This window comes from Lissotriton vulgaris, unplaced genomic scaffold, assembly GCF_964263255.1.
Source record: "Lissotriton vulgaris unplaced genomic scaffold, aLisVul1.2 SCAFFOLD_1668, whole genome shotgun sequence".
NCBI lineage: Eukaryota > Metazoa > Chordata > Amphibia > Caudata > Salamandridae > Lissotriton > Lissotriton vulgaris.
Genome location: NW_028240919.1, coordinates 121,326 through 134,431, shown reverse-complemented (window position 1 = coordinate 134,431; position 13,106 = coordinate 121,326). Strand labels below are relative to the sequence as shown.

Sequence of the window (13,106 nt, the reverse complement as noted above, 5' to 3'; positions counted from 1 at the left end):
GAATGCAGCAGACAATTCGGGATTGGTCGGGGTGTGCGCCAAGGGTGCGTCCTAGCCCCCTTTCTATTTCTGTTATATATAAATGGAATGGAGAAGCACCTCGTGCAGGAGGGCAGGGGCATGCCTATGGTGAGAGGTAGGCCTGTCCCTGCACTGATGTACGCTGATGATGCTGTTCTGATGGCACGCACCCCAATGGCTTTACAAACTTTGGTCACATCCTTCAACACTTTTATGCTTGGTTTAGATTTGAAAATCAATTGTTCTAAAACTTTGTCTATGTACTGTGGGTCAAGAACAAGCAAGCATTTGAAGCCAATTTTCATAAATTCCAATCCCTTAGAAAGGACCCCCACCTTCCCATATCTGGGGATATTGTTTCATGAAAGTGGCTCATGGACTACTGCAATTCATGCTAGATCTTTGTTATTTTCCAAGACTATTATGGCCCTAAAATGCTTTATGAAAAAATTAGGGAAAACACCCATAAAGGAGATTTTAACTGTTTATAATGCGACTTGTATATCTGTAGTCACCTATGGTGCAGGATTATGGGGTTACTCAAATATTAGCTCGATTCAAATCATGGAAAATAAGTTTTTATGCCACATTCTGTCCGTGCTCGAAAGTACTGCAACGATGATATGCCATGCTGAATTGGGAACACCTTACGTTACTGATACTATTAAAATTCAGCCAATCCTCCTTTGGCATAGGGTTTGGACAAATGATGAATGTGTTGTTAACCGGGCTATTTTAAAGGATATTATAGCATTGGACAATATCAATGACTTTAAATGGATAGGCTACGTCAGAAACTTTCTTGAAAAAATAAGTTGCCCCCAATACTTTGAGGACCCACAATCAATGGAATACATATCTAGAAGAGATCTGAAAAATCTGTGTATGGCGTACCTCAGGGAAAAGAGACATATAGAGGAGGCGAGAAAAAAGACTGTTTCTGCCCACCAGGACATTTTATGCGGAGAGAAATTGCAGCCATATCTATCATTGTACATGTCCAATCATGAACGTTTCCTTTTGACCCGATTTAGATTTAATATTGTTTTTAGGACATTATCGTTCCCCGTGATGAACTGTTGGTCGAAGGATCTATGTCTTTGTCCATGTGATGATGTATCCCAACAATCCGATATACACATTTTATTTTTTTGTAAATTTTATACTTTTTCTCGAAAAAAACTTATCATCCCTATCCTCAAAGATTTAAATGTATATAGATGTCGCCTAGCGTTCTTAGAGTGCCAGAAAATGGAAACTGTTTTTATGGTAGCCTCAATTGCAGAATTTTTAAAATCAGTTTTTAAGTGTCGCAAATCAATTCAAATGGATTAATTGCCTTTATTGTATACATGAATTTAATTTTGTTTTCTTCTTTTTTCCGTGATTTTTAAAAAAATGTTTACTTTACCCCTTGTAAATTGTACCTTTCATGCTACTTTTATGGTTATTTTGCCTTTTAACCGAATAAAGTACTTTTGAATCTTGAATCTTGAACGCTAATTAAGTGTCAATTTTTATTTTCTCCTTACATTTAGATTTATTGTATTGTGTGTTATAATATAAATGAAATATTAAAAAGTGACTTTATTTGATGTAAGTTTATATTTATAAATGTTGTTTATTGTGTGTTTATTCATTTAATTATTTTTTAGGTTTTAATAATTAGAAATAAACTGTGTTTAATTGTATTTGATATGCAATGTATGTTTATGTATTTTTTATATTTATTGTGTTTTATTTTGTGTATTTGACCTATTTTAGTATTGTCGATAATTCTTAAAAAGCGATCCTTTTGCTGTTGATATGTCATTTATTAATATTTTTGCCATGTATTTATTTAAATGTTGTTCAAAATTTTAGATCATGACAAAAATGTGTACGATATTTTTCATGTCGATAATTTTGAATGACGATATAGTGGTTTTGAATCGATAATAATATCTTTTTTTTAAAGTAAGTATATAATGTCGATAATATTGCTAACGATATTTTTGTGTCGATAAAAATGTAGGTCGATAATGTGTCTTGCGATATTATATCAGTGATTCATCTGGTACAGTTTGTAACCATGTATGTAAGCAGCCATCTTTAAACCAAGGAAGTTTCTACATACACATCAGACAGGTTTATATCCTTGTATGACAACAGCCATTGTTATGCACCAAACCTTCCTGCATGATTCTGTAACCGACCTAAAAATGGTGTATAAGCTTGCATGAGCAGGGACACTTTTAAAAAGCAGTACTTCCTGTATAATGGTGTTAGACACCTGGCAAAGGTGTGTTTCCTTGTGTAAGATTCCACTTAAAACTCCATGACTTTCTGCCTACTGGTCCAACAGATCTGACAATGGTGGCCTGTGTCCATGTGTCAGAGACATGCTGCCATCTTTTAACTCCTGAATTTCCTGCATCAGTTTGTCTCCGTGTGTGAGCCTAACCATATTTAAACCTGTTGCCCGCCTATGTGATGCTGTAATGTATTTGATAACGGCCTGTGTTCTTGCACGAGAGCTACCATTTGTAACCCTACAAACTTTCCACTGTAGTGCTGAAACTGTCATAAAAGACGTTGGTGTCTCCGAGTAGGCGCATAAACCTTTAAATCTGGGACTTGCTGCATGCTGTGTCTTAAATGTTCATGGCCCTGTCTGGGGTATACATGCCCTTTGCGTCCTATACAACTTGAGGATGTGTTTCAAACTCACTATAAAGTCAAATAGCTCACTCCAACGGCTACAAATACATGGACACAAAGATGTCTTTCTAACTTTCAGGAAAAACACTTGAAAGAAAATAGTACTGAGTAGACTGAGGAGGTACTGCCTGTCTTTTAACCCACTGCCTATAGTTCATCCTTTAAATCTCGAATGTGAGGAAACACAATTGATGGGGAATTTGTATAGCGTGAGTGTAGCCAAAAGGCTGAAGAGTGCTGTACTTTGTCAAAGCCAAAGGCATAGTAAAGGAGTAATTAGGGCCCGATTCACAGAACTAACTTAAGACAAAATGATAAAATTACTACTTTTGGTATTCACAGATGTTAGGATTTTGTCTTAAGTTTGTCTTAAGACAAACTTAAGACAGACTTAAGACAGACTTAAGTTAGGATTTTTTTCTTAAGTCTGTTTTAAGTTTGTCTTAAGACAAACTCAAGACAAAATCCTAACTTCTGTGAATACCAAAAGTAGTAAGTTTAGGATTTTGTCTTAAGTTAGTTCTGTGAATCGGCCCCTCAGAGCGGAAGCGGGGCTTGGAGGGCAGAATTGGACTGTTACGTCATTGTGATGTAGTACCCTTTAGGAAAGTGCATCGAGAGGTGTTCTGTAAAGTGGAGTAGGGCTGGCCGGGCTTTATGGATGCAAGGAGGATATTGCAAATTCCTACAGGCCAACTTCTTGTGCTTTTGTTAAACGCATTTAATTATCAGCAACATCTCCTTAAAGAGCTCATAAAACAGGTTGATGGTGGCAGGTAGGCTGAGAAAAAAATGAAGGGTAAGGCAGTAAGACGAGGAGAATAGCCTGGCAGACATTACAATAACATAATGACCACTAAACAACGAACTTAAGACAAAATCCTAAGCTTACTGCCATTTTGGTATTCACAGAAGGCACTTACTCATTTTGGTATTCACAGAAGGCACTTACTCATTTCGGTATTCACAGAAGTTAGGAGTCCTAACTTTAGGACTCCTAAATGCCTTCTGTGAATACCGAAAGTCTTGAAGTTAGGATTGTTCTCAATTTAGTAGTAGTAAAGTTAGGACTCCTAACTTTAGGACTCCTAAATGCCTTCTGTGAATACCGAAAGTCTTAAAATTAGGATTTTTCTCAATTTAGTAGTAGTAAAGTTAGGACTCCTAACTTTAGGACTCCTAAATGCCTTCTGTGAATACCGAAAGTCTTAAAATTAGGATTTTTCTCAATTTTGTAGTAGTAAAGTTAGGACTCCTAACTTTATGACTCCTAAATGCCTTCTATGAATACAGAAAGTCCTACAATTTGGATTTTTCTCAACTTTACTACTACTAAACTGAGGAAAATCCTAATTTTAAGACTTTCGGTATTCACAGAAGGCATTTAGGAGCTCTAAAGTTAGGACTCCTAACTTCTGTGAATACCGAAATGAGTAAGTGCCTTCTGTGAATACCAAAATGAGTAAGTGCCTTCTGTGAATACCAAAATGGTAGTAAGTTTAGGATTTTGTCCTAAGTTAGTTCTGTGAATCGGGCCCAAACAAATGCACACTTTCTTAATAACACGGCAGAATTCCACATTTCCCAAACAACTGTGCTAACACCATATGAGTCACTAGAAATTTACCATAGCTGCTTAAGCTGCATCTGCAGTTATATTCCCTGTGTGACTAACCGTTTTTAATGAATTCCTACACTCCCAAAGAATTTAGAATTATGCGGTTAGGCTTCCTTTCTACCTCTACATCGGCAGTCACACTTCAAACGTATCCGGATAAATACAGCTGCATACTACATAAGGCTGGAGGCTGAGACCCCACTGGGTCACCTTGGAGGGGGCAAGGTGTCGACCACCGTCTGCATTTCTGTGACTCTGCGAATAGTGGTTTGTTGCTGTTTTGGGGGAGAAGTAAACATTTGGGAATCACTTGGAACATGTGGGGTGGGGTGTCAAAGGCACACGCTTCAGTGGGAGAACGCCTTGTGGCATATTAAGAAGTGGGGGTGGCCGTGTCACTGACGAGAGGTGTTCACTGCGAAAGGGGGGCAGTTCTCCCTTTAGGAGCGAGAGGGGCACAAATTAGTCAGTACATCTGGGGTTTTAAGGGGGATGAAGGAACTGGGGGGTCTCTCAAAGGGACGTAGTCGGTATGAGAATGAGCCTGGCTTAAAATTTTTAAAACACCTAAATTTGTACAATCTGTGCTTAGCACAGTGTGCCACCCCACAGTAATTTTATCGAGACATCTAACAGACAAGTAACATTACACCAAAAACAACCCAGGACTATTGGTTACGTCAATTGTTATCAGTTGCATAAACAACTATGGCTTTGTTGTATACAGTAATGAAAATGCTTGGATTCTGAATTGATGAGTCTGAAAAAAACTATCACGAGTCTCTGTGAAGTTACATCAAGGGCAATGAAGGGTGGCACTTCTGCAGAGTTAAGATTTGTTTCTCACCCTATGGATGAGGGCAAAAAAGAAGAGCCCGTCTCAGCACTTGCTTTTTAGGTCTCGGCTGCGAAAGGCTGCGCCTGCGCAGTCTCGCTGGTGAGAATTTATGTTTTAGAGTTGGGGGCTTAAACCCGCCCCTCTTCTCCATTGGCTGGCTTCCTAAACGGAGGCCAGCCATTGGAGGAGAGGGGTGTCACTCCGTTTAAACCCCGTCTTTTTCGGATTCGGGGGCGTCTTTTTTCTAATTTTTCTTGTTTTCTTTCTCTCCTCTTCCCATTGGCTGGAATGTAAAAAGAGGAGAGAACGAAAACCACGCCCCCGAATCCGAAAATGTCGGCGCTTTGCTGAAACCATTATTGCCCGACCGCCGCAGGAAGAAGTAGAGAAGCTGCTGAGTCCTTCGGTGAGTGCTCCTGCCCCCTCGTTATTTGTGCTTGTGGTTAACTATATGCCACGGGTGGTAAATCCATAATTGCTCAAAAGTGCTGCAGTCGTAGAATCACACGCTACCAGTCGCCCGGGTATACCCAATCATGTAACAGGCATAACATCAATGTGGTTACCACCGGCATGTATACCGCTAGGCCACGGCTTGCCTTAGTATCGTGTGATCTCCTACTGGCCCTGCGGCCCAGATGCAGTATTCCCGTTCACTCGTGCGGCTCTCACAGAGATTCTCCCTCCATACCAGCTGCTGCTACCACCTGCTCTTGAGGGCAGGTAGACCCAGCTGCTCGGTGCTTCTGACTCCCTGGGTGCCAGCCAAGCCCAGCCGCAACCCTTCGTGTGCCTGCTCTCACCTCTTCTGTGGGATGTGGCTCATAGGCCTTGGAGGCGCTGCCTGCCCTTCTCCACTCAGCTCAGCCGGGCCCAGGGGCTCCACTTACTCCACTGCAGGCACTCATGCTCCTCGGCTCCTGCTCAGGGCTGCCCAGGTTATTATATCCCTCAGGACTTTAGCTTCTGTCATCTGTGTGTGTCCAGGAGCGAAGCGCGGCGGCCGCCATTGTCTCTCCATCTCACCTAGCAGATGCCGATCTCGGACCTCGAGCCAGTCCTGCCATCTCTATCTCGCCCCAATTTGTGGCAGCGCTTCCCTCTCTCCAACCGTGTAATCTTTTGACCGCGGAAAGCAAACTCGGAACTCAGGAGCTCCCTCCAGGATTTACACAAGCCGAATCCGGTGAGCTGTGATTTAACCCTGCGGGCTATCTGGCCGTTCCCTGTCACCAAAGGATTGCACTTTCTAAATGGCCATGCACTCTGTGCGTGCCATGAAAACGCACAGCCCGCGCCAACTCAAATCAGTGGATGGACTCGTGTTTTTAGCGTGTTTATGCTTGCTCCCCTGCCGCCTCGCTGTGCATGCTCCCCTGCCCCCTTGCTGTGCTTGCTCCCCTGCCCCCTCGCTGTGCTTGCTCTCTTGCCCCCTCGCTGTGCTTGCTCCCCTGCCCCCTCGCTGTGCTTGCTCTCATGCCCCCTCGCTGTGCCTGCTGCCCTGTCCCCTCGCTGTGCTTGCTCCCCTACCCCCTCGCTGTGCTTGCTCCCCTGCCCCCTCACTGTGCTTGCTCTCCTGCCCCCTCGCTGTGCTTGCTCCCCTGCCCCCTCACTGTGCTTGCTCCCCTGCCTCCTCACTGTGCTTGCTCCCCTGCCCCCTCGCTGTGCTTGCTCCCCTGCCCCCTCACTGCGCTAGCTCCCCTGCCCCCTCGCTTTGCTTGCTCCCCTGCCCCCTTGCTGTGCTTGCTCCCCTGCCCCCACGCTGTGCTTTCTCCCCTGCCCTCTCGTTGTGCTTGCTTCCCTGCCCCCTCGCTGTGCTTGCTCCCCTGCCCCCTCGCTGTGCTCCTGCCCCTGCCCCCTCGTTGGTTGTGCTTGCTCTCCTACCCCTGCCCCCTCATTGGTTGTCCTTGCTCTCCTGCCCCTGCCCTCTCGTTGGTTGTGCTTGCTCCCCTGCCCCCTCGTTGGTTGTGCTTGCTCTCCTACCCCTGCCCACTCGTTGGTTGTGCTTGCTCTGCTGCCCCTGCCCCCTCGTTGGTTGTGCTTGCTCTCCTTGTAAATGATAATGCCATTTATTTAAGTTTTAAAAACAACAACATGAATAAAAATAATGTCATGAGCAATGCCAAAAGCTCTAACTTTAAGAATGCTAAGACCATTGCATTGTAAAATGCTTGTTAGAACTGCCGGTATGGCCCACATAAAGCCCTGGGTACACATGAAGGCAAAGGTGTAAATTGGGACCAGTAGACTTTGGAATAGTAAGTGTTTGACAACTGGAGGTGGCGATATCCGGGATGGTCAGAGACATATGTAAGGATGAAAAGGGATACTCCTGGAGAAGATGGGAAAGCGAACAGTGAAGGCACGCTATACAGCACCCCCTACAGCCCTGCAGAATGGAAGAGCAGTAGCGCCTAGATGTGAATTCAGAGACAGTGGGAAATAAATAATAACATCCCCTACTCTCGCAGCATTTTCAGACAGTGGTAAAACTGTCTCCAAGTCCATCTCCTCCTCAGAGCCAGGAGGGAAGTCATCACCCCTGGCAAGGCAAGTCCCTGAGTGCCAGGACTCTGTCGGGCATTCCGGGTGCAGTGTCTGCTGAATAGTACCACCCCGCTCTCTCTCCCTCTCCAGCAGCCTGTCCAATGAACACAACACGTCCTCCCAACATATACATTTGTTTATGCTTAAGGAGGGCTAAACGGGGTTCATGCGATGGTGATCACCCACTTACCATTCACGTCCGCTGCAGCCGTTCTTTCATCTCACAGGCAGGAGGGCGGCCGCACACAAGAGTGTCGGTTCGGTACACTTGGGGGTCCCAAGCACCCCTTAAATCTCTTTTCTAGAAGGCTCCACAAACTCCTAGGGCCATATTATCAAGAAAGGGTGATACATTATCGCCGCTTTTATCGGCAGTTAACACCAGAACCTGGGCTGCTATGGGAGTTCACATGGGAATATTATCAAGCCCATTATCGCCGCTTTAGTGGCAGTTTCCTGCCAATAAAAGCGGCGATAATGTATCGCTCTTTCTTAATAATATGACCCCTAGTGAGCCAGTAATGGACGGCAGCGTTGTCTGTTAGAAACAAGAAAGGCACAACGCAGTGGATCCCTGCTTGTGCCCGGGGGACCCTAGACATAGTGCTAATACAAGGAGCACCGTGCTCTGGCCCTGCTTGTGCCACAGGGGCACTGTAAAGTGCACGCTCCATAACATCAATACCAACGATACGCACAGCGCTAAAAATAGAAAGGCAGGGATTGCATGCTCATCCCTGCTCGCTCCCATGGCAATACTCCAGACCCCACAAAACAGATACAACTGATCGCCTTAGTGCAAGTGCTGTATAGGCTCGACCTAAAAATAAGTAATCTTTACTAGACTTAACGCAAGAATAAACGCCAAAAATTCACAATACTGTAATCAAAAATAAGACTTTAAAATGGTAGAAATAGCTTTGTTCGATGTAGATGGTAAATGCGATGTAGAGAGCCACCCGGGCGCACCCCTATAGATATCCACATACATGCATGCATGCACCCCTTGGGGCGGGCTCCACCCGAGGGGATAAATAAATGGCTGGAGAACGCTCTTGGTCTTCCGTCCATAGAAATAAAACTTGTGTCGTACCTTTTCCTGAAGCGCTGCTGCGGCCTATCTTCCACGTGGCTCCGCCGGGCTACAAGTACTTTCTGGCCTTCATAGATCCCATTAGGTCCTAAGTGAGTATTTGATCTAAAGTTCCAAACCATTGGATTTGCCGCTGTTTCTTTTTTAGAGTGTGTGGATGTGTGTGTGTGTAGGTGTGTGTGCGTGTGTGTGTGTGTGTGTGTGTATGTGTGTGAGAGATAGTGTGAGAGCGAGAGAAGAGAGAAGGTGCGTGTGTGAGTGCTGAAAAAACCCACTGCTGATGCAAATGACCTCAACAAATTCCGCCCCATCACTAACCTACCCTTTCTTGCGAAGATCACAGAAAGATGTATAGCGAAACAACTCTCTCGTCATATTAAGGACAATGATCTTCTTGACAATTTTCAGTCTGGCTTCATCCAAAACTGCAGCACTGAAACCGCCCTGCTGCAAGTGATTGATGACGCACTGCGGATACTCGATTCGGGGGGTCTTGTCTTCTAATTCTCCTTGACCTTTCTGCGGCCTTTGACACTGTCAGTCACAACACTCGCCTCAACACTCTTCAACAGGAAATGGGCATGGATGGCTCTGTGCTTAAATGGTTTGCTTCCTTCCTCTCTGATAGATCCCAAATGATCAAAATAGCGAACAGTCTTTCATCTCATTTGGTGGTAGGTCAAGGTGTTCCTCAAGGCTCTATACTTGCACCCACATTGTTCAAGCTCTACTTAGAACCACTGGGAAATCTCCTAGGTAAATGCGGGATCCACTATCATCTCTATGCAGACGACACTCAAATCTACCACAAGGTTGCCTCCACTCACGATCTCTCCATCCTAAGCTCTACACTCGACTCCATTCAAAACTGGATGTCAATCCATCAACTGATTCTGAATCCCTCCAAAACTGAATTCCTCCTCCTCTCCTCCTCACTTTCTTCTCCCCTGGTTCAATCATGGATGGATCAGATGAATCTACTGAACAATAAACCCATCATTGTCGACAGCCAAAATCCCTTGGTGTCATACTCGACAAAAAACTCAATCTAATCTCCCACATCAATTCCATTGCAAAGTCTGCTCGATACCAACTGCTCCTTCTTTGTGGAATTTGTCGCTTCTTCCCGAAGCAAGACCTTAAAACCCTGGTCCAATCACTGGTCCGCTCCAGAGTGGACTACTGCAATTCTCTTCTTACTGGCCTCCCCAAATCCCACCTGTGCCCCTCTTAAATCTGTTCTCCATTCAGAAGCTCGTTTCATTTATGGGGCCAAAAGAAGCGAACACATCACACCATGTTATCCACCCTCCGCTGGCTTCCCATTGAGGCAAGATCTATCTACAAGACTGCCTGTACCACCCACAAAGGCTTGCACTCCTCCTCTCCTCGCTACCTCGCGAATAAACTGAAACTCTCTGGAGGCTGTAGACCATCACGTAATGCGGAAAATTTACTGCTTGAACCCAGTGGTCAAAGTGGGGAAAAAAAAGTAGGGAAACTGTGGGCGGAGACTCAGGGGGCGGGAATAAGCAGAGGATTGGATTAGTGGGCGGAGTCGGAGGTGTGGCTAAAAATAGCAAAACATGCCAATTTTTAGTGCATTTGACATATCACTGACCAGTTACAACTTATAACGTTATTTAATTCAAACAATCGACACACGTTTATTTGAGGTTTAATATATAAGTTGTTTATATTTAATTCATTTACAATGTGGGACATGTTTCAAATCACAGAATATTCCAAATACGCTTGTAAGTGGAATCATAAGCCATTTGTCTCCGAGCCATGCAGTTTCTTTCATTGGCACTTCTCCTCCCTTTTTCTAACCATTTCTGAACATAAAATTCAGGTTTAAGTTCTATGACAGGAGGCCCCACGATGTTTATGAACATAATAGAAGACAGACGATTTATTGATATTCTGTTCCGCAGTGGTGTGAGCACATCATTCATTACACTAAAGCCCTGTTCATATTCAGCAGTTGAGGTAAAAAAGGTGTTTATAATGTGCACTAATGGTTTCAGGCTTTCAGGGATGCAATTTTTTATTTTGTTTGTACTCTCTGAAACCAAGGATGTACTGCCTAGTATCAAATACATGCAACCTGCTACAAAGGTTTTGTAATTCTCCCTCACCGTATAAGATGTCTACTGGATCTGGCCAATAAACTGGTTGTAGGAGTTTCATTCTGTGTACTAACTCTTTGTATTCGATTTGGTCATTGTTTGTGGTTGTGCATCTCGAAACATTTGATGCATTAGACATTGTCATCCTTTTTCGCAGGTTATTTGCTAAGCTCCGAAAGAACTGTGCCCTATTGATGCTAACACAGCCTTTGTTCTGTTGCAGTCCTACACCATCAAACTGCATCCGTTCAGCAGCATTTAATGCAGTTGTAGCAAAGGGCCCAGGTGCATCAGCCATTGATTCAAACACCAAAATCTGCATCTGTATTGAGCGATCGGCCTCATATATGGTCATATCACGCCGCTGCAGCCTTCTGGATAGGTCACCCAATTCTGTGAGCGCATCATATAATATGCCCATATTTTCAACAAACACCAGGGAGGTTAATAAACGGTTTAAACCAGCATATTTCCTCTGCTCAATGTCACTCCTCGTTGAGTCTTTGGAAGATTCCATGAAATGTTTAGTAAGTGCTCTGTAGTTATTCCAAACAGCTCTCACAGATCTTTCACTTGAGGACACCCAACGTACATCTAGCACCTTTCCAATTGCCAGAAGTCTTACTTCTACCTCCAGAGCACATTCCCCAAGCTCTCTCTGATTTTTCGGAGAGGCATGGTAGGTGGTATAAAGTTTATCAAAAAAAACTTTGAGCTGATTAATGCCTGTGTCCTCTTTACAAACATCGCACACGGCAAGCTCCAGCTTGTGGTTAGCACAGTGCCATACACTCAACTGTGGATATTTCAGTTTCAGAAGAGTTGCCACACCGGATTTCCTACCTATCATGTTGGAAGCCCCATCTGTTACAAGCTGAACCAAATGCATTTTTAAATACTCATCAGTAAAACCATGTCTCTGTAAGCATGCAAGTAAGGTATCTAAGATTGTATCTGCTGCTGTGCTTGGCAGCTCAACAAGGTCTAAGAAAAAGGTCAGTGGCTCATCGTGTTTATCAATACACGCTCTTACACAGATAATTAGTGTGGTCAATTTACTAACTGTGGTAGATTCATCTATCATGAGGCTTATTTTTGGTTCATTCTGCAAGATACAATCAACCAGCCTTGACCTCATTGTAGCAGCAATATGGTCTATTATGTCAGCACAGCTGTGATCTGAATGCAAGACTCTGCCCAAGTCTGCACCATTCATCTTTTGAACATCAATATCCAACGGCATATCAGAAAAAGGGCGCTCATGTTTGCCTATTTTGTATGCAGTTCTGAATACACGGCATGTCTCTTCCTGTACTTTCATTTGCATTTTCAAATTGTACTGTGGAATACTTTCACGGGCCCTCTGCTCTAAAATAGATAATGCCTTAAGATGACAGGAGCTATTCTTATGACGAGATATGTTTTTCCGCAGAGAAATTTGCTGCTTGTCTTTAGAAGGGCCATATGGAATGACCAAGCAATCTACCCATTCCATGGGAAAATGCACACCTTGACTTGTTTCTGTTTTAAGATTTACCTTCTTGCACACTTTACATCCAAGCTTGCCTTTGGAAAATAAGAGCCATGGATACTCTGTACGTTTCATTTCAAGTTGTTCAATAGACCAGCAGGCTGGGTGATCAATTTGATCCATACTCTCCACCACATTTCCTTGGAGGAGTATGGGACTGTCGTTAGTGCCACAGCCATCTATCAATACTTCGTCTTCAGAATCGACTCTTCTCCTCTTCTCGGGCATCCTGACACTTTCACTTGTTTGCCTTTCAAAACCCTGATTTGCTTTTGCCATTGGTCCTTCCGATCTGGAGCCTGGGGACTTCTGTGTTTCGCGAGATGTGGCTGGAGCATTTTTCTCCTGCAGCCACTGAAGCATCTGCATAAATAATTGTGTAAATGCATACATTTAAAAAGAAGCACTGTACCAAAACTCATGATTTATTTTAAATGCTGGCTGTCGGTACGAATTGGGATTGCCCACAAGACAATTTAAGAAAGAGTCCTTTTCATTTCTTAATTCCACGGTAAGAACTATATTGAATATTAGCCGTTTGACAATAAAAACCAAGGTGTAAATTAAAATGTGTCAGCCCACACTTAAGGCATTTACTTGAAAAATATTTTTACATGCATTTATGC

General features: G+C 43.8%; 1 pseudogene; it reads right to left on the bottom strand.

Moving 5' to 3' along the window:
* Positions 1-10,550: 10,550 nt before the first annotated feature.
* LOC147672483 (E3 SUMO-protein ligase KIAA1586-like) lies at positions 10,551-12,843 on the bottom strand (annotated as a pseudogene).
* Between the last annotated feature and the right edge of the window lie 263 nt (positions 12,844-13,106).